Genomic DNA, 18,462 nt, shown 5'->3' on the forward strand with positions numbered 1-18,462 from the left:
CTGCCGCCACTGGCGGATCCAGCCTGGAGAATAAATTCTCTGGTTCACAGCCCGTGCAGGCTTGGGAACAGACCAGGACGGGTAGAATAGAGAGCCCTGGGACCCAGCAGAGAACACTGTGCACATATGACCCTCTGCAATCTTCTACAAATCCATGGAAACCCATGGAACGAACACCGTGTAATGTCTCTGATAACACTGGTGTTACTACACTTTGGCAGCTGAGTCCAAGGCCCTGAGTGAGCAACAGAGCAGGAATCTCCTACCATCAGCATGGATCTCTAGTTAACGGCCCTCAAACTACAGCGGCCCGTGGAATCACCCGGAGGGATGTCAAAAACTAGAATGCTGGCATCCTCAGAGGTTCTGCCTCTGAAGTCCGCGTGGGGCATAAAGGTTTCTGTTCTAAACTAGGAGCTGCCGATGCTCTGGTCCTGGGACCACTCTCTGAGAAGCACTGCTTCAGGTCAAGAGGTCGGCTCTCCTGGACCTTCTAGAAAAAGACCATACAATCGGAGTGCTAGATTTAGCCAAAAACAAAGATAAGATGCCCAGTTAAACCTGAACTTTAGATAAACAGGAGACAACTTTTTAGTGTAAGTATATCCAGTGCAGTATTAGGGACATGCTTATGCTAAAAACATATTTTGTATTTGTTGAAGAAATTCAAATGTAATTGGGTGCCCTGTGTTTTATCTGATGACCCTACCAGAGGGTGACCTGAGCAGAAAACACTGCCCACAACCACAGTGGCCACAGACCAGAGCATCCAATAGGAGCAGCCTTCTTTTGTCCATAGAAGTCAGCCGTGGACAGTCGTGGATCACGTAACGATTGTACCATACCCACGCACTGCGTCAGGAAGGGAAGACGGCGTGGTGACCGTAGGGTGGGCTCTGCTCTCGGGAGAGTCCCAGAACCAGGAGAGAGGCAGGCCAGCTCTCTTTGTCAGCTTGGGCTGCCATGAGAAAATATCACAGCCTGGGCGGCTTGAACGATGGACATCCGTGTTTTCACACTCCTGGAGGCTGCAAGTCCAGGATCAGTCCAAGGTCAAGGTGCAGAATCCATCCCTGGTGAGGGCTCTTTTCCTGGCTTTCAGATGGCTGCCTTCTCACTGTGTCCTCACGTGGACTTTTCTTGGTGCAGCACGTGAAGAAAGAGAAATCTCTCTCTCTCTCTCTCTCCCCCTCTTCTTACAAGGCTACCAAGCCTATCAAACGAGAACCTCACCCTTATGGCTTCATGTAACCTTAATTACCTCCTAAAAGCTCCATCTTCAAATGCATTCACATTGAGGGCTAGGACTACACTGTATGAATTTCACAGGGGGAGCCCTCACGAATGGGATTGCTATCTTTATAAAAGAGGCTCCCTCGCCCCACCTGCCATGTCAGGATACAAGGAGAAGCTATAACACAGGAAAGGGCCCTCTCCCAACCATGCCGGCTCCCTGGTCTCAGACTTCCAACTTCCAGACAGTGAGCAATACATTTCTGTTGTATATAAGCTACCCAGTCTGTGGTGTTTTGTTACAGCAGCACGAGATGGACTAAGACACCCATTTTACAGATAAGGAGACTGAGGCTCAGCAAGGCTCTGCAGTGAGCCCACGATGGCTGGAAGGTGTGGGAAACCAAGCCCACCTGACTCCAGAGGTGGTGTTTTTCCTGCATCAGACATTTAAGACTCAGAGGATGGGTCTCAACACCCTGATCAGCAGAATCTCTCACTTCCCTTTCACCACACCAACACCCTAAAGTAAGGTGGCCAACCCCCAAGAGACAAATCCTGCCACTTCCCATCTTTCCCAGTGAACCCCCTACACGCACACACCACCAACCCAAACATACAAGCTGCCTGCATCCTTCTCACACTTACCCATGAGAAGTGCCCGAACATTGAGCAGAAGAAAACGTTTCCTTAAAGCCAAGTACACTGGCTCTTGCCTCCAGCCCATCCTCAGCCCACCCCCATTCTCTCCCTCCAGAGCAAGCGTGCCCTGCAGCCTGCTTGCACTGGGAGAGGAGAGGAGGGTGTAAGAACAACCAGGGCAGGGGCTCATTAAAGGGTAGCCAGTGCTGTATAGTCAGCGAGGGTCACAAAACTAACTCGACAATCAGCAAAGTATCCGTGGGGCAGTGGAGTGGTGGCCCTTTCCAGAGGAATCACCAGTGGCTTGATCTGGTTAAGCAACCTGTCAGCACCTTCCGCTGGAGCATGTTGAGTGGGGAAGTGCGGTGCAAAAGGGTGGCAGCTTCACAGAAAGGGTTGGGGGAGATGGAGAAGAGACAGGAGACGGGCACAAGTGGTCCAGCCCAGTGAGTCCTGGATCTCCTCGTTTCTGCTTCTCTTATTCTCTCTTCACCTCTTCCTTCTCTTCCTCCTCCTCCCCCTTCTCCTCCTCCTCCTTCTCTCTCTCTCCCTCCTTCCCTCCCTCCATCCCCCCTCCCTCTCTGAAGTCTTATTTCCCTTAGGAGGTACCCCAGCAACTGAGCACCTGCTGTGGAATCCGATAGCCCAGGAGGAATCCCAGCCTGGCACCTGAGTCTCCTTGGACAAATTTCCCAATCTGCCTCAGTCTCCCCCTCCTGAGTCTGGGCATAATAACCCTGTGCTGTCTCGAGTAACGGGAATGAAGCACCCAACACCCAGCCCAGCACCCATCATGGCAGCCTGAGCGGTCATTAGCCCTCGAGCCTCACTCCTTCCTTCGTTTATTCACTCACTCATTTACCCAGTGGATATTTCACGAGCTTCTGCTCCATGTCAGGCACTCTGCTGGACCCTGGCACACGGAGATCAGCTAAACACAAATGGCTTGGCCTCGCCCTCCCTTTCCTGAAGTCTGGCCACAGATGCATCTCAGGACTAAGATAAGCCTTTGAGCCTGGGGTGCCCGTTCCTTTCCTCCACAAAGTGTGGGAGATAAACCCGGGGAACTGGAGCTGATAGGCTGAAGGGAATGGGGAAGTGAAAGCAACAGGCAGTTCAGACAAGTGCTGTTGAAATGTAAGGGGGATTTTGTTGTTCTTTTAGGGGATTTTTAAAGTATGCCCCACCCATAAATCCAGAATTCATCTGCTTTGCCCAAAATAACAGCTCTGAAAACTCGTCATCCTGCCCTGACCACTTACTTAATCTCCCTGATTCCCACTGTGCCTCCCCCAACAGTGCATCCTCCAAACAGCAGCCAAAGTGATTTTTTAAAGATAGAAGCCCAACCACATCAGTCTACTACTGCAAACCCCCTGAGGGCTCCTCACTGCCCTTGAAGTAAAGCACCAGCTCCCTTCCTTAACTTCTGAAGCTCTACACAACCTCGGTCTGCTCACCTCTGGAACATCTGTACCCCTTCCTCATTCAGCCAGGCTGCTCTGCCTTCTGAAACAGCAATCTCATTCCTGCCTCAGGGCCTTTGCATGTATGGTTCCCTCTGGAACACTGCCTACAGCCTCGGCCTGAAGCATCTGTCTCCAGGTTTCCACTTGGCTGGATCCTCCATCTAATTTGACTCTCGGTCAAATGTTGCCTTTGCAGAGGCCTTCCTTGAATACCCCCTCTAATATAGACCTTCCAAGTCCTTCTTTATTTTTTTCATGGCACTTCTTGATATCTGGCATCCTTATTTATTCAGTCCCCTCACAGGTGGGTTTCATGAGAACAGCACCATGTCTGCTGTTTGGGCTGCTGTGTCCCCAGTGCACGGCACGTAGTAGATGTTCAATATTTAGTGAATGGATAAGTTGCTTGGATACAAAAGTGTTATTTGTTGGCTACACTTTACATATTAAAGACCCTTCCTGAGAGTTATGAGGAAAACAATATTCGTGTACTAGATCAGACAGTCCTAGCTACTTCCATCATACCTTGATGGTGTCAGCCAGTGGCTCTCAACCAAGGGCAATTCTGCCCCACAGGGGACATTAGCAAGTGGGAGGGCACTAGTGGGTAGAGGCCAGGGATGCTATTAAACATCCAGCAATCCCCAGGGACAACCTCCTCCACAGAGAATTATCTGACCCAAAATGTCAACAGTGCCACGATTGAGAAGCCCTAGTGTAATCCTGTAAAATTAATCTTCTTGGTACGAAGTGATGACAAAAACCACTCTTTAAAATTTAGCATGCCCTTCAAGAAGCATCTGGTCTCAGTCAAGGCTCTGGTTAGCATTTGATTCACCCTCAAATGCAAGAAAGAAGAGAACCAGCTGTTCAGCCAATCTTTATGTTCTAGTCACTGCAAAAATACACCCACAATCAAGCATCCTATGTGCTCAATTCCCTCCACCCCTTTGGGTCTTGACTATATAAGGTGCTGACGTCATGTCATCATCAGGACACTGTGACATCACAGGGCTTCCTAAATGGAAATGCAGTGAGTCCCTGGCAGGCGGGACAGAGCTGGCCGCCCTTGACACCTGCTCTACAGTACGCCTGATGAACTGACCAAGAGGAGATTCTAACCAGCCTTTTATCTAAGCACCACCCAAAGGAGCCAACAGAGTGAGCTGACATCAGTTTTCTGAGCCTTGTACAGGGAAGAGCTGCCCTCGAGGGCTTGAGGGGGAAACTGGGTCAGCAGTCGTGTCCCTTCTCACCTTTGTTCAAATCCTTGATCCTGCGCCTGCACCAGCTTGCTCACGGGAGAGCATAAACGCACAGGCCCTACTGACTTTGTACAAATCTGTAATTGGGAGAGAACTTTCCGGTATCGGGAGAAATCTTTAAAATGCAAACCCAAGCTTGCTCAACCGCCAGTTTAATAGGAGATGGAATTACTAGGTAAAAACCACCACTGATTAAATATTGAAATCAACCCTGTCTCTGAGATGATAACTGGCATAAATCTGTTTTCCATACTTTCCACATTTGCTTCCAACAACTCTCCTGGCATCTCACAATTAACTCTAAGGAGTCCATATTACTTGGTTTATGAAGAGGAATCAGTGAACAAATAAATTCTCCTTTGAGCCTGTTCGTTTATAGCCGTGTGGATCACATGAAGAGCCTGTGGGTTCCCTGAATCACTCAGCAAACGTTTATTGCACACCTACTACCTGACAGGCGTGTTTCATGCACTGGACACACACCAGTCAGTGACACAGACACAGCCTGAGCCCTCAGAATGCTTCCAGTCCGGGTGCTGCAGGCATTGCCTTGCGGGTGTGTCATAAATGAAGGCTTATTATGAAAGCTCTTGCACTGTTATGCTACTATTTTCCTTTTCTTATTTCTCAGGAAAGACACATCTATGCCGTCCTCTGCTAGGCAGTCTCTCCAGCCAGTGAGGACGAATCAGCAGGGGACAGCTCCCTTCTTTTGATGGCTAAAGAGGCATTTGGCCAATGCAGCCCAGCTCAGGGCCCTCGCCTGCAGGGGAGCTGCTGTGAGTGGAGAGTGTTCTGGGCGGGGAGGGTGCCAGGGTACACACCAACGTCGGCACTGCTGATAACTGCCGAAAGAGGCCTCAGAAGAAAAGGACATCAATCTATGATCTGATTTGTCTTTCATTCTAAAGTAATATTCTTTAGTGCAGCCATTGTGGAAAACAGTATGGTGATTCCTTAAAAAAAACTAAACATAGACTTACCATATGATCCAGCAATCCCACTCCTGGGCATATATCCAGAGGAAGCTCTAATTTAAAAAGATACATGCACCCCAATGTTCATAGCAGCACTATTTACAATAGCCAAGACATGGAAGCAACCTAAATATCCATTGACAGATGACTGGATAAAGATGTGGTGTGTATATATAGATACATATATACAATGGAATACTACTCAGCCACAAAAAAGAATAAAATAATGCCATTTGCTGCAACATGGATGGACCTGGAGATGGTCATTCTAAGTGAAGTAAGCCAAAAAGAGAAAGAAAAATACCATATGATATCACTCATATGTGGAATCCAAAAAAAAAAGAAAGAAAAAAGAGGATACTAATGAACTTAGTAGACAACCTCAGGAGACCGGAAATGGGGGCAGGACATCCTGCAGAGGGAGCTGTGATTTGGGAAGGGGAAATTCCAATTCCTCCTGGGAAGGAGGGTCTAGGCAAGAAAATACGCAGGGGCATCTCGGCAATCAGAAACCAGTGGACCAGTATCTGGGGTCTTCAAGTTTTCCAGGGGTCTATGAAATGGTTAAGAATTGAAAAAATATATATTGGATTTTGGTTCCCCCAAAAAACCTGCCGACATTTAAATTAGTAAGTGCTTAACTAAATGTCTATAAAACCTTGTTAACTGTTGACTTTGGCATTCATAAAAATTCAATTACATTCTAAAAACAATCTGAGGCTTAGCTTTTCTCACTTCAAGAGAACTCCTAAGTAGGCACAATAATGGCCAAGAAATCACAGCCAGGCATAAATCAAATAAGCTTAGAGCCAAATAATTTCAAAAGCAAAATTATTTTTAAAAAATCTTTCTGATTATTTTATGGAGGGGGAGGGAGAAGGACTTAATGTGGAATGTGGGAGCGTTTAAATAGGCTTGGTGCAATACGGGGTGAGATCCCAAAAAGCAGGAGTCATTTAGGTGGCCGCAAAGATCCTAGGAGGCCCCAGGGAATGGAGGATTGGGGCGAGGGGGAGCAGGAATACAACTCATCTCATGTGGATTAGCTGCTGTTCATGGAAGGCTGATGATAGGGACAGGGTAGAGGTGGGTGAACTTACCCAAAAAGGATGGTGGTCTCCAACTGTCACCACCCCAACCCCCAGGGATTGGGACCAGGAAACCAGGAACCATAGAAGACAGGATGATGGGGCGAGAAATGCCCCTTGAGGGCAGAAGGTAAGAAGGTGAGGAGGTGGCCCCTCAACCTCTACAGGCAAAGAGAAAAGCAGACCCCAAGGCTCTCCAGACCCCGTCAGACTGAGCCAGGTCCGGGACTGGAAGTGCGTGGCTGCCATATGAGGTCATCCAAGGAGCCCTAATGCTCAACAAAAGGATAGTTTAAGTAAATCACAGAACATAAACGCAGTGGACCTTTATGCAGTTAGTCAAAATGATAAATGCTGTAGCAGCATAAGAAATAATACATGAAAGCGTGCTTTCTGAAAGAAGCGATATATACAAATATATTCCATTTGTTATTACAATGGCAAAAAAATATATACAAGTAACAGAAGACTAGAAGAGAATTCATACAAATTAAAGTAGTTGGGCGATGAGAGTGTAGAGTTTTCCCCCCCTTTCTACAATGTTATGTTTCTTTTGTAATTTAAACATATTTCAATAAGGTATAAAAGAAGGTGAATACAAAAACAAGGCTCACTGAGCTTAAATAATAAGACCTAAGGTCAGTAGTGACATCCAATCTAGATACTCCTAACTTCCTGCACAAGACTCTCAGCCAATAAAATAGACTCAGTGCTCATATGCAAAGCTACCTGGATGTCTAAAACACCCAGCTCTTTGGAAAGCCAGGTTCCCTTGAAAATCTCCACGATTTGTTTCAATCCATCATTTCCCATGGATTTTCTTCACCTCATTAGCTCTTGGACAGGCCAGCTGCAGACTGAGATCGTCCGCAAGTGATGAGAACCAGAGGCCTTAGAACCGTCCCTCCCTCCTCCCACGCATGTGCTCCTCCCCGAGCCCCAGGGACTGCCTGTCGCCACCAGGCAAGCCTGTCACGCGGCATGTCATGTCTCCTGCCTTCCAGCTCACAGACAGATGGTTGGCGGGGCCTTGGCTCAGACAGAACACGTGAGCCCTAAGGCACCCACGGACACAGGGGCTCTCACCACCTGCCAGAGGCCCCCTGCCTCCAGCCACCTCAGATGCTCCCTACATACTCCCAGGAAACCACGAGCTCAGGGCAGTGTTCACATCTAAGGCTCCTTTTCTTCATCCAGCCCCAGAAAAGCACAAAATTCAGGACTTCACACAGGGCCCCTGACAGGTACCGGCTACAGTTAGGGGGTCGCATGACAGTTGGACTTTAGAATGTTGTCTCCGGAGATGCCTGTTTCTGGGGTTGAGAGGGGCTATGCTGAGTTCTTCCAGAAACTTCTATAGCCTTTGCAGAGGAGCACTCTTTGGTCCATTTTAATACAAAAATCTACTTTGGGTTCATTACAACGACAAACACTGATTATCCAGCAGGTGATCACCTCTGTGCTCTCTGTGAGCCCTGTTACTGCCTCTCCAACCCCAGTCCCTTCAAAAAAAAGAAGCTCGAAGGTCTTTTGTCAAACAAACGATGTTAAGCAAAAATTCATTCTTTTCCTCGTTTTTAATTCATCAAAGACACGGCGATGTCACCATCAATCAGAGCTTCAGATCGACATGAGATACCAGGGCTATAAAAATGAGACTCTATCACCCCAACCAAAAGCAAAGAAACTGGATTTTAATTTGCCTTTGAAACACACAGTCCTCAGCTTTGAGAAGCTAGGAAAACAATGTGAATAAATCCATGCCAAACAATTAACTGAGTAGCTCCCAACCCTTGTCCACTGTTCTGACATGGCTACCAATTAAGGTTTTCAACGCTAAAGGGAATTATAATGAATGTGTGCTATCCCTCTGGTGAACAGAGAAGACACTTAATAAATATTTGTCAAATTAATGAGTGGTGACCTGCATTTTTTTAAGACTCAATTTCTACAGCACACGCTCCCAGGCAAGACTTTTAGAACGTGATCTCACAAGAACCCCTAAGCGCAAAATTAATCAAAATTAATCACACAAGTTCCTGCTGCTCCAGGAGGCTGGTAACACTTGAGATGACAAGGCTGGCAGGGTGGGTGGGGAGGAGCTCACCCTAGGACGGTCTCCTCCCCGTCAATGCTTATTCAGTCTCTCCTCTTGAAGAGGTTTCCCCATTTTGAACCCTTATTGGGCCGGACTGTGGTTACTACTCAGTTGGAAACCAGTGCCACACCAATTTGATGCTGGAAGTCTTTAGAATGGAGATCATTAAGGGTTGGAAGAGTGAAGGGGATGGTGAGGGCGTGAGCCTACAGAACAGCGAAGGGTGTGGGGTAGACAGAGAGGAAAGGAGAAGGAATTCTTGATGGGAGACCAGTTTAAACAAAGACCCAGAGACAGAAATTAGGCAGAATGTTTGGGCAACTACACAGAAATTGGCCAAGCCACAGCAGGGGCGGTTTAGATGGCGTGCTGACTGATTCTACTCTAATCTGTCTGCAAATCCACATTAACACACACCCTACGCTCTGTCTAGTAAATGGTAGCCCTTAATTATATAAAATTTTGGATTTTTTAAAAAATGAGTCTTATATTTGTCACTCGTTGGGCAGATAAACTGCTTAAGAGTTCGAAAATATCTCACTTTTTTTTCTAACCACCACAAAACTTAGTCCCTTGAGAACAGAACCCTTGAGAGCTGTACCAGTCAGGAAATGCTGAAAGTTGTGGAGCAGTGGAGTGGCCTGCTCAAAGGAGGACGTGGGGAAGATTCTGGAAGCCATGGGTAACAAGGACAGGAGGAAGAGAAGACAGGGGGTTGAGGGACCTTTCGGTGAACAATACAACACACAGGTGGAGAAAGACGATCCTTTCGGTGACACAACACGTGCTCCGATGTTAGGCAGTGGAATTTCCTGACATCATTCCTGCTCCTTTTCGCAGAATAGAAGAGAAATTAAAATAACTAAATAGAAGGCTTCCCTTGAGTCCCTACGACATGGGGCTCAAGAGTCTTCCTCATTAAAGGAAACTTGAACATTCCAACCTTGCCTTTCCTGGGGCTATCGTGGGGCTCACAGGGTGAGCAACCATCCTGGTTTCAAAGGACCGAGGGGTTTCTTGGACAGGAGATTTCTGGTTTTAAATGGAACAGTTCTGGGCAAACCAGGGTGAGTGGGTCTCTCCACATCACATCCCTCGGGTGAAGGAAAGCTGACTGTTAGCGCACAGAGCTTTGCTAGGGTTTTCCCATTATCCAGATTTACAGGAATGGCGGACACCACAATCCCAGTCCCTCCGCAGGCTACAGATGCCCAAGATCAGGTTAGTGCCTCGCTCCTCAGCGTGTGGCCTACGCGCTCATAGCAAGGGCCCCACCTTGCAGCTCCTAGGGGCTGAGCCCGGTAGAAATGCAGAATCTCAGGTGCCACCCTGACCTGACGCATCAGAACACACATCTAACCAGACTCCCAGGATATTTCTATACACACTCAAGTGTGACGAGCATGAGGTTTGGGGATAAAATCCGCTCCTGAAGCGTCTGTGAGTCTGTGCATGTGCTTATGTCCTTTATCACTTTAACATCAGGGGAAACCACCCAAAAGTGGTGCCAAGTGAATTTCAGCTTTTGATTAGCAAGGGCAGCATCACAGGGCAGGAAGGCCATGGTGGACACTGGCTGAGGTCATTTTATTTCCTCTCTTCAGTCTCTCCTCCAGATTTCAAGAAAGAGCATAAACAGGCCGGGACAGCATCATGGATTTGGCCGCTGCTGTGTTTATGCAGCATTCACATTTTTGTGGCCATCATTCCTTGCTGGGGCAGGGGTGGGCGCTGTCCTGTTCACGGCAGGAGCTTCAGCAGCAACCTCGGCCTCGGTGCAGGAGATGGCAGCAGCAGCCCCGCCCAGCTGTGACAACCAGCCCTGTCTCCAGACACTGTCCAATGGCTCTTAAGGGCCAAAACAGCCCCCAGCTGAGAAACACCATTTCAGACACAGAGGAGACATTCAGGGCGACAAGCACTGAAGGGAGACATTAGGGCGCTTCTGCCTGCAAGGGAGTTTGTTCAAGTCTGGAAAACTAGGCCAAGCCAATCCCTGCAGGCTCCTGGAGAGAACCAGCTGGGTGGCCCAAGGCCCGCCCCACGTCCAAGGCGACGCTGTCTGTAGTGACACTAATGAAGACAAGCAGTCCCACTGCCATCGGCTCGGCTGCCTGCCCCTCCACTTACAGCTGCTCTTTATTAGGATTTAACTGCAGAGACGAGGAAGACCTTTCTGCCTTTTTATTAGAGTGCCATGCTGAATGGTATTGGAGGATTTCTAAGAGCACTGTTTAAAAAAAAAAAAAAAAAACCAAAACTGGGTAGTTTACATTCCAATCAGCAGAGTAAAGCATCGGGCTGAGTCCTCAGCCTCCTAACGTAAGGCATAAGGCCCCGGGCACTGGCAGCTCTGTTCCCTGTGATCCGCAGCCCTGAGCAGCCCCAGGAAACTTGGGGACAGGGGAGAAGATCCCACCTTGACCATCAGGCCGGCCTGAGCCTCACCCTCCCTCAAGGCATGCAGAGCAGGTTAACCACTGTATTTTGTCTATTTAAAGACGCATGAACCATCACCCCACCCCCAATTTGGCATCTTGGAAATCTGATTCATCTTGCAACGTTACAAACGCCGTCAGCTGGGTGGCAAGTGGGAAGCAACCATCGCAGCCGGATCAGGCTCCAGCATCAGAAGCACGGGCATAACACTCTCCGCAGGGCCTCAGAAGCTGGGAAGAAGCAGAGGCGGACTCTTCAGGCCCCTAGGAGATAGATGGTCATGGAACACAGGTGAAGAGATGTGTGTGTGTGGCAGGGGGATCAGATGTCTCCAGAAACATCCCCGAAGGAGGCAGAGGGGGCCAGTCCTACAACCATGCTACTCAAAGTGTGGTCCCTGGACCAGCAACATCAGCATCACCTGAGGTCTTGCAAGAAATGCAGATCCTCAGGTCCCACCCCAGACCTACTGAACCAGAAGCCCTGGTAATGGGGTCCAGCAACCTCTGTTTCCACAAGCCCTTCAGGATAGTCTAATGACACTCAAGTTGAAAAGAGTTCTTCTATATATGTGGCTTCAATCTACAAAGCTGGCTTAAATCAAGAGATCAGCACCACCGGCTTTTATTTCTTTTACGGATTCTTTTAAGAAATGCCACATCGGCGACACTCTAGATAGGGACTAAACTGCATGTGGGGAAAAAATGCTGCTTAAATACTCTGACTTGAAACGTCAAATATGAAGAAGTTTCAGGAAGTGATTCCTCTTCCAGTTAAGTTCAATTATATCCCCTTTACCTCTGTTCACAACATATATATTAATGTACACGTATGCCTATGTGTGTATCTTCCTTTATGGGTATGTATAATATAAAACGAAGCATGAAAGAGTTCTTCGAGTAAGTAAAACTTAAAATTTCTAAGTATAAGCGAGTCGTATCGTTTTGGGCAGTTATCTTTTTCTTTTTCTTTTTCTCAGTGCTTCACAAAGTAACAGCACCTCCTCGGGTGGATGGAGTCTTAGATTCAATAACATGCATATTCTGCAATCTGATTTTGCTTGGGCTAACCGAAGTCTCTTGTGATACAGTTTAATCCTTTTCTTCAGCAAGGCGAGACCACGGTCAGTCTATCTTCTATGCAGGGATCTGTTCCATGCGCCGAGATGATTAATGGGCCTCTTCTCGGCTTTATTTTCCTCCGCTAGGCTCCTCCTCTGACCCCTTCATCAGTCCCATTTCCTGATCCTCTCAGCATCATTGTGGCTTTGCTCTGAATTCCCTCCAGCTCACTGATGCTTCTCTTCAATTACAGGGTGTCTGCTGTAAAGTATGGGGTAAGAGGCCAGGCAGAGTTGGACATCTGGACCACAGCTGTGCTCTGCTGGCAGAGGCTGGCTTCAGCCCCTGAAGATGAGCTGAGTTAGGGTGTCCATGAGAGCCTGCGAACCAGAAACAAAGCTCCCTGTAGGACCGAGGACCCCAAAGTTCTCAAGTAAGTCAGGAAAGCAAAGAGGGCAGCAAGGGTACCAGCACAAGCAGCAGCCGGTCGTGCCACCTACACTGCCAGCCGTCGGCCCCTCGACCTTTCAGCCAGATTTCTCTCCGGGGCCTGTGTGAACTCCGAGGTCCTTTGGTGACCCAACAGGAATTGACTAGAGGCAAAAATCGTTACTTTGCGGCCAAAGACAACCTAGAGGGAAACGGGACGTGAGCCTGTGTGGCTGACGTGGCCAGGGAGCGGCAGTGGGCTTAGCCCTCTGGCCTGGCCTCTGGAAGCAACCCCGGCCTGGAGAGAGAGAGAGGCGGTCCCTTCATTTCCTTTGGGCATCGGAGGATTAGAAAGTTCCTCTGCAAAGACAGACTTCAGGGACCTGAGGCATCCAAGCAGAAGAATGGCTCAGCATTGAGCACTGTACGTGGTGGGTTTTAAATACCTAGAGGTGACTGTTCAAAGTATTCATTGAATGAAGGAGTCATACATGAAGGTGTGGATCTTGGAATCCAAATATGCAAACTTAAATAACTTGCAACATGTAATTGATTTGTTTTCGGTTGTAGCAGGGTGAGGCGGAGGGAGGGTGGTTGCGTTTGGTTGGTCTGTGTCGTCCCTATAACAATGGAAGTTCCGAGGCACAGTGTTCAGCCTTGTACCACCAGCCCCCAAAGAAACGAACCTGCGCAGTAGGTGCCCCAAAATAAATCTGAATGAATTCACCAACGAATCCATGGGTTCAAAGACCTCCTTCTAACTTAGACTGAAGACTCTCAACTGGTCAGGTTGGGGAGAGGGGTGGAAAGGGCAGGGAGATGTATCAGGACCACCTCAGGAATTTGTTTAAATTACATATAATATTTAGGATTAACATAGACACCCTACTATCTACAAAATAGACCAAAAGCAAGGATCTACTGCACAGCCCAGGGAACTGTATTCAATATCTTCTAATAACCTATAATGGAAAGGAATCTGAAAAAGAATACATATATATATATATATATATATATATATATATATATATATATATATATATGAATACATGGATAACTGAATCACTTTACTGTACACCTGAAACACAACATTGTAAATCAACTATACCGCAATAAAAAATGCAAAAAACACTTAATTTTGTAAATTACATATAATGGCTAACACTTAACCACGCACAAGGCTGCATTTTAAATACGTAACCTGTTGCAACTCATATAATCTTCACAACACCCTGATGAGGCTAGTTACTGATACCATGCCCACCTTACAGATAAAGAGACTGAGGCAGGCCCCACACAAATGACCACCGTGTCTTAGATACAGCTGGATTGGCAAGATCCTATAACTGAGAATAACTGTCCTGGGGAAGGGCCACAAACCCTTCAGTGCATCAGGGCAGAGACACAGTGGAGAAGCCCTGCCTTGGCTTATCTAAGCCAGCGCCTGAACCCAATCAGTGGTCATCTGCTGAGCTGGGTGTGTGGCACACCCAAACGCACAAGCGTCCTCTACAATATCCCCCAGAGGTGGGACACGTCCACCAGCCAACTAAGCCAGGGGAGGAAATAAATGAATAACATCAATGCAGCTTCTTCCCTGCAGCTCAAGTCTCTCCTCCCAGTACACACAAACCATCTACAGTGTAATTTCTTCCAAGAACACACCGGAGACTGGGAGTAAATTAACAAGCCTTGGTTTGCAGTGTTTTCTTTCTTTACCATTTGGAAAACACAGACAAAAGTGAACGTCCCTGGTCTTTTGCCGTAATCTCCCTTCCTTGTGTTTTTTAAAAATCCTACTCAGCAAATCCACAATTTCATCTACAAGTCTCTAGGCATCTTACTCATCTGGGCCAGGAGCACAGCTGTCAGGTAATGTGAGTCAGAATTTGTATTATTCCTTGGTGATCTCTGGAAATGACTTAATCCCCGTCTCCTTAACCCACACCTTAGCCTGCACTTCCAGAAGCAAAGCTGTGCACCTCTAACCACCCCACGGCTAAGCCCCATGCCCAGATCCAGGGCCCAGAAGCAAAAGGCAACACAAGGACACACATACCACCAAAAGAACAGGTTCTGCCGGGGAGGAGGTTGGCCTTGAAACTGAATAGGACCGAAGCGGCTTCACGATGATTTTTTGCTGGGTACAGTGACCTTTCGTTCCATGTTTATTTGGAAATGCCCTTTAAGCAGCAATCAACAAAAATGAAATGCTTCAATGGAATAAATTAGATAATGCAGATGTTCCCCAGTGGTAAGTTGTGCCTGAGGAATACAGGGGAGCACAAAAGTGGCTCTGCCCTGGAAGGCCACCCTCGAGTCTGTCTATTAGACTAATAGGTGAATCCTGAGTCCTTGCCACCCTTGTCAATCAGACCCTCAAGGACCTAAAACCAGGCTGACCTGGGCAGGAAACACGATTATTTCCAGAACTGAACCCAAACTACCAGTTGACATTTCACTTTAATTCAGTGTGGAGCAGGGGTAACTGCAGTACTTGGGTGCCCGGTAAGTGATTTACCATCTTACTGGGGTTGGGGGTGTGGAATCCCAAAGGTCTGGGCCTTCTTTCTGGAGAAGGGGGGGGATTCTAAGCTTCCAGTCACAGCGTGGTCTTTCTGGTGGCCAGCCCCACCTCCAGGAGACCTCTTAGAGTCACCTCGTTAGAACAAAAGATGCTCCTAGTACTTTTATCACTCAGGGATTCACAAGGATTTCAGGAGCCCCGTGCCAGAGATGGGATCAAAAGCCAAATATTAGAACAAGAGATGCTCAGTGCACTTATCACTTAGGAAATTACAAGAATTTCAGGAGCTCTGTGCCAAGAACCAGGGGCAGAGACCAATATATGTACTTTCTATTATCTCGCAGATGGTAAATTTTATGTTTTCTCAACCACAATTTTAAAACGCTGCAGACACAGGTACAGATAAACGTATCATTATCCATCTTTAATTTTTTTTTTCATAAGTGGGCCTGTGAGAGGGTGATTGCGCCCTTGAGAGCCTTGCTGCCTGGCTTTGAGTGGGACCACCTTGGTGGATGAGGTTTTGGACAGCGATGCCCTTGAGGAGTCCTGGGTTCCTGGAGTCCTGGGTTCCATCTCTCGTCTCCAGGAACCCATCAGCGCAGACTGGAAACACGTTACATAGCTGGATGGAGTTGCAGGGGGACCATCCAAACAGGCTTATGAAACAAGAGTCATTAACAAGAAAACTCAGCTAAAGCACTCTGTGCCAAGAGCTAGGCTGCACAAAACACGGCCCAGAAAATGTCGAGATCAAGTCCCAAACAAAGTGGGTTTCTCCTAGAAGGCAATGGGGCCCGGGAGAGACAGAGCGGGAGCCACCGGGGGCATGCTAACCTGCACCGTTAGAAACTTTCAAAGGAAGGGAGGAAGCAGGAGTGAACTGGGTCTTCATGGACTTTCTAGCTCCAGAGTGGGCAAACTACCCACCACATGGGCCAAATCTGTTATCGCCTGTTTTTGCAAATAAAGTTTTATTGGAACTCAGCCATGGTCACTCATTTTGGGGTTGTCTACAAACATTTCTGCTACAGCGGGAGAGTTGAGTAGTTCCCACAGAGACCATATGGCCCACAGAGTGGAACATTGGCTCCCTGGCTATTTCCTGAAGTTTGCCGGCCTCTGCTGTGGTGGAAGAACACAGCGTCCTACTGCAGGGGAGGGCACCCGCTCCACCTCTTATGTCAGAGCCACCAAGTTTTCTGCTCCCTTTTGCTTTCTCTGCCGTTCCACATCCTAGAGCAGCCAACTTCCAACTGTGCACACGATGGCACAGAAAATCCCAAGCCGCGGAGAATGCAAAGGCATTTACAGTTGATTTTAGATGCTAATAGGAGTCCATCTCCTTCTACTTCCCCCAGCAGGTTTACCTTCCTAATGACGCATGATTCAGGCTGATGTCGAGATGCATCCGCGCTCCCAGAGCAGCCCCACCACCCTGCCCGCTGCAAGGTGGGAAGGCAGAGGCAAACTCAGAGATGACAGCTCTGTGGCCAGTGGTCAGGCCAGGAGAGGACTCGGCAGGCTCCCCCAGTGAACGCCCAGGGAGAGGCACAGGGGGTTGAAACTTACTCTTCAGCCAAGGGCCTGAAAGATTGGTGGGGACTACCTCTCGGGAAATGCTGAGGCATCTTGGAGCCACTGAATCCAGAAGGACTGTTTCCTGTGGACGGTTCCTATGGTCCAGGAACTCAGGAGACTTACATACAAGGGAGGGAGACCACAGAACATCAAATAACACTACAGGGGAGAGAGAGAAACAGAGAGACAGAGACAGAGAGAGAAGGGCTGTGACAGTGCAGTCAACGAGAAATTGCCAACTAAGGAAACTCAAATCTTCTATGGAATGAAAGAAGGTGTAAGAACGCTTTTTTTCTTAATGGCCAAAAGAGAGGTATAAACACGTACTATGAAACCAAATGAGGGGGAGACGGCTTCTAGTCAGAGTAGGCCCAGAATGCTTTCTAGAGAGGTGAGACCATGGACTGGATGTTGGAATGTGCAGGACTCTGCGGCCCGTGGCCACACAGGATGGTCAGTGGCTGTCTACCCTGTCATGGGTTCCAAAGCATCACCCACCAGAAGTTGTTCTGCTGGGATTCCTCAGCCGCTTCTCCATCAGAGCTTCCCCAGGCTAAAGAGTAAGAGAAGCAGCAACAACCCAGCCAGTGAGCTCTGATCCTGATCAGGCCCAGCCCTTTCTTGTCTGACCATCAAATAACCCCATAGTGTAAGCAGATCCCCATTTCTGGCACGGTATCCAGCATGCAGTAAACTCTCCGGGAATTTACATTTGTGTATTCATTGGCTAATTATTTGTTTATTAAGTCGAATAATTCCCATTTTACAGATGGGGATGGGGTGGTAAGGTGGCTAGATTTAGCCAATAAAAATATAAGACAATCAGGTAAATTTAAATTTCAGATAAATAACAATGTTTCGTTTAAGCCTGTCTCAAATATTGGGACATTAGGTGTCCTGTATTTTTCTGTAGCAGCCCTAGGAAGCAGGGGGTGTGGGTGAGGAACTTGCCTAAGGTCACACAGTTAGGAGATGTCAAAAACACATTCACGACCAGGTAGCCAAACTCTACACCAGGTTTGATGGGCCTCTCTCTACACTATACCACGTGGCCTCTCCCTTCTTACCCTCCTATAGCCCTTTGAATGCATCACTGTTAACACGTTTAATGTACTGCATGGTAGTTTACAAGGATACATGTTGATTTCCTCCCTTAGAAAATAAACTCATCCTCTCCTTTATAACTGCTTACAGTAAACACAGCTAATTGTCTTCAGGAATCCATCCTCCTGTTCAACCTCGGTTAAAGAAACCCCAGTTCTTAGCTGGGCACAAGGCCACCGGGGATAAAGACTACATTTCCAAGGAACCCTCCTACACTGTTGATAGGAATGTACATTGGTGCAGCCACTATGGAGAACAGTACGGAGAGTCCTTAAAAAACTAAAAATAGAGTTAACATATGATCCAGCAATCCCACTCCAGGGCATGTATCCAGAGAAAACTCTAACTCGAAAAGATAAAGGCACTGCAATGTTCACAGCAGTACTATTTACAATAGCCAAGACATGGAATGCCCACTGACAGATGACTGGATAAAAAAAATGTTATATATATATATATATATATATATATATATATATATATATATATATAAATACTACTCAGCCATAAAAAAGAATGAAATAATGCCATTTGCAATAACATGGATGG

The 18,462-nt window shown here is 47.5% G+C and overlaps 1 protein-coding gene across 8 annotated transcripts in view; it reads right to left on the reverse strand.

Moving 5' to 3' along the window:
- SLC39A11 (solute carrier family 39 member 11) overlaps positions 1 to 18,462 on the reverse strand; it is a 351,433-nt gene that overhangs the window by 290,083 nt on the left and 42,888 nt on the right. The gene's annotated exons all lie outside the window — the stretch shown is intronic.

The sequence above is a fragment of the Camelus bactrianus genome, chromosome 16 (genome assembly GCF_048773025.1).
Source record: "Camelus bactrianus isolate YW-2024 breed Bactrian camel chromosome 16, ASM4877302v1, whole genome shotgun sequence".
In the NCBI taxonomy this organism is placed as follows: domain Eukaryota; kingdom Metazoa; phylum Chordata; class Mammalia; order Artiodactyla; family Camelidae; genus Camelus; species Camelus bactrianus.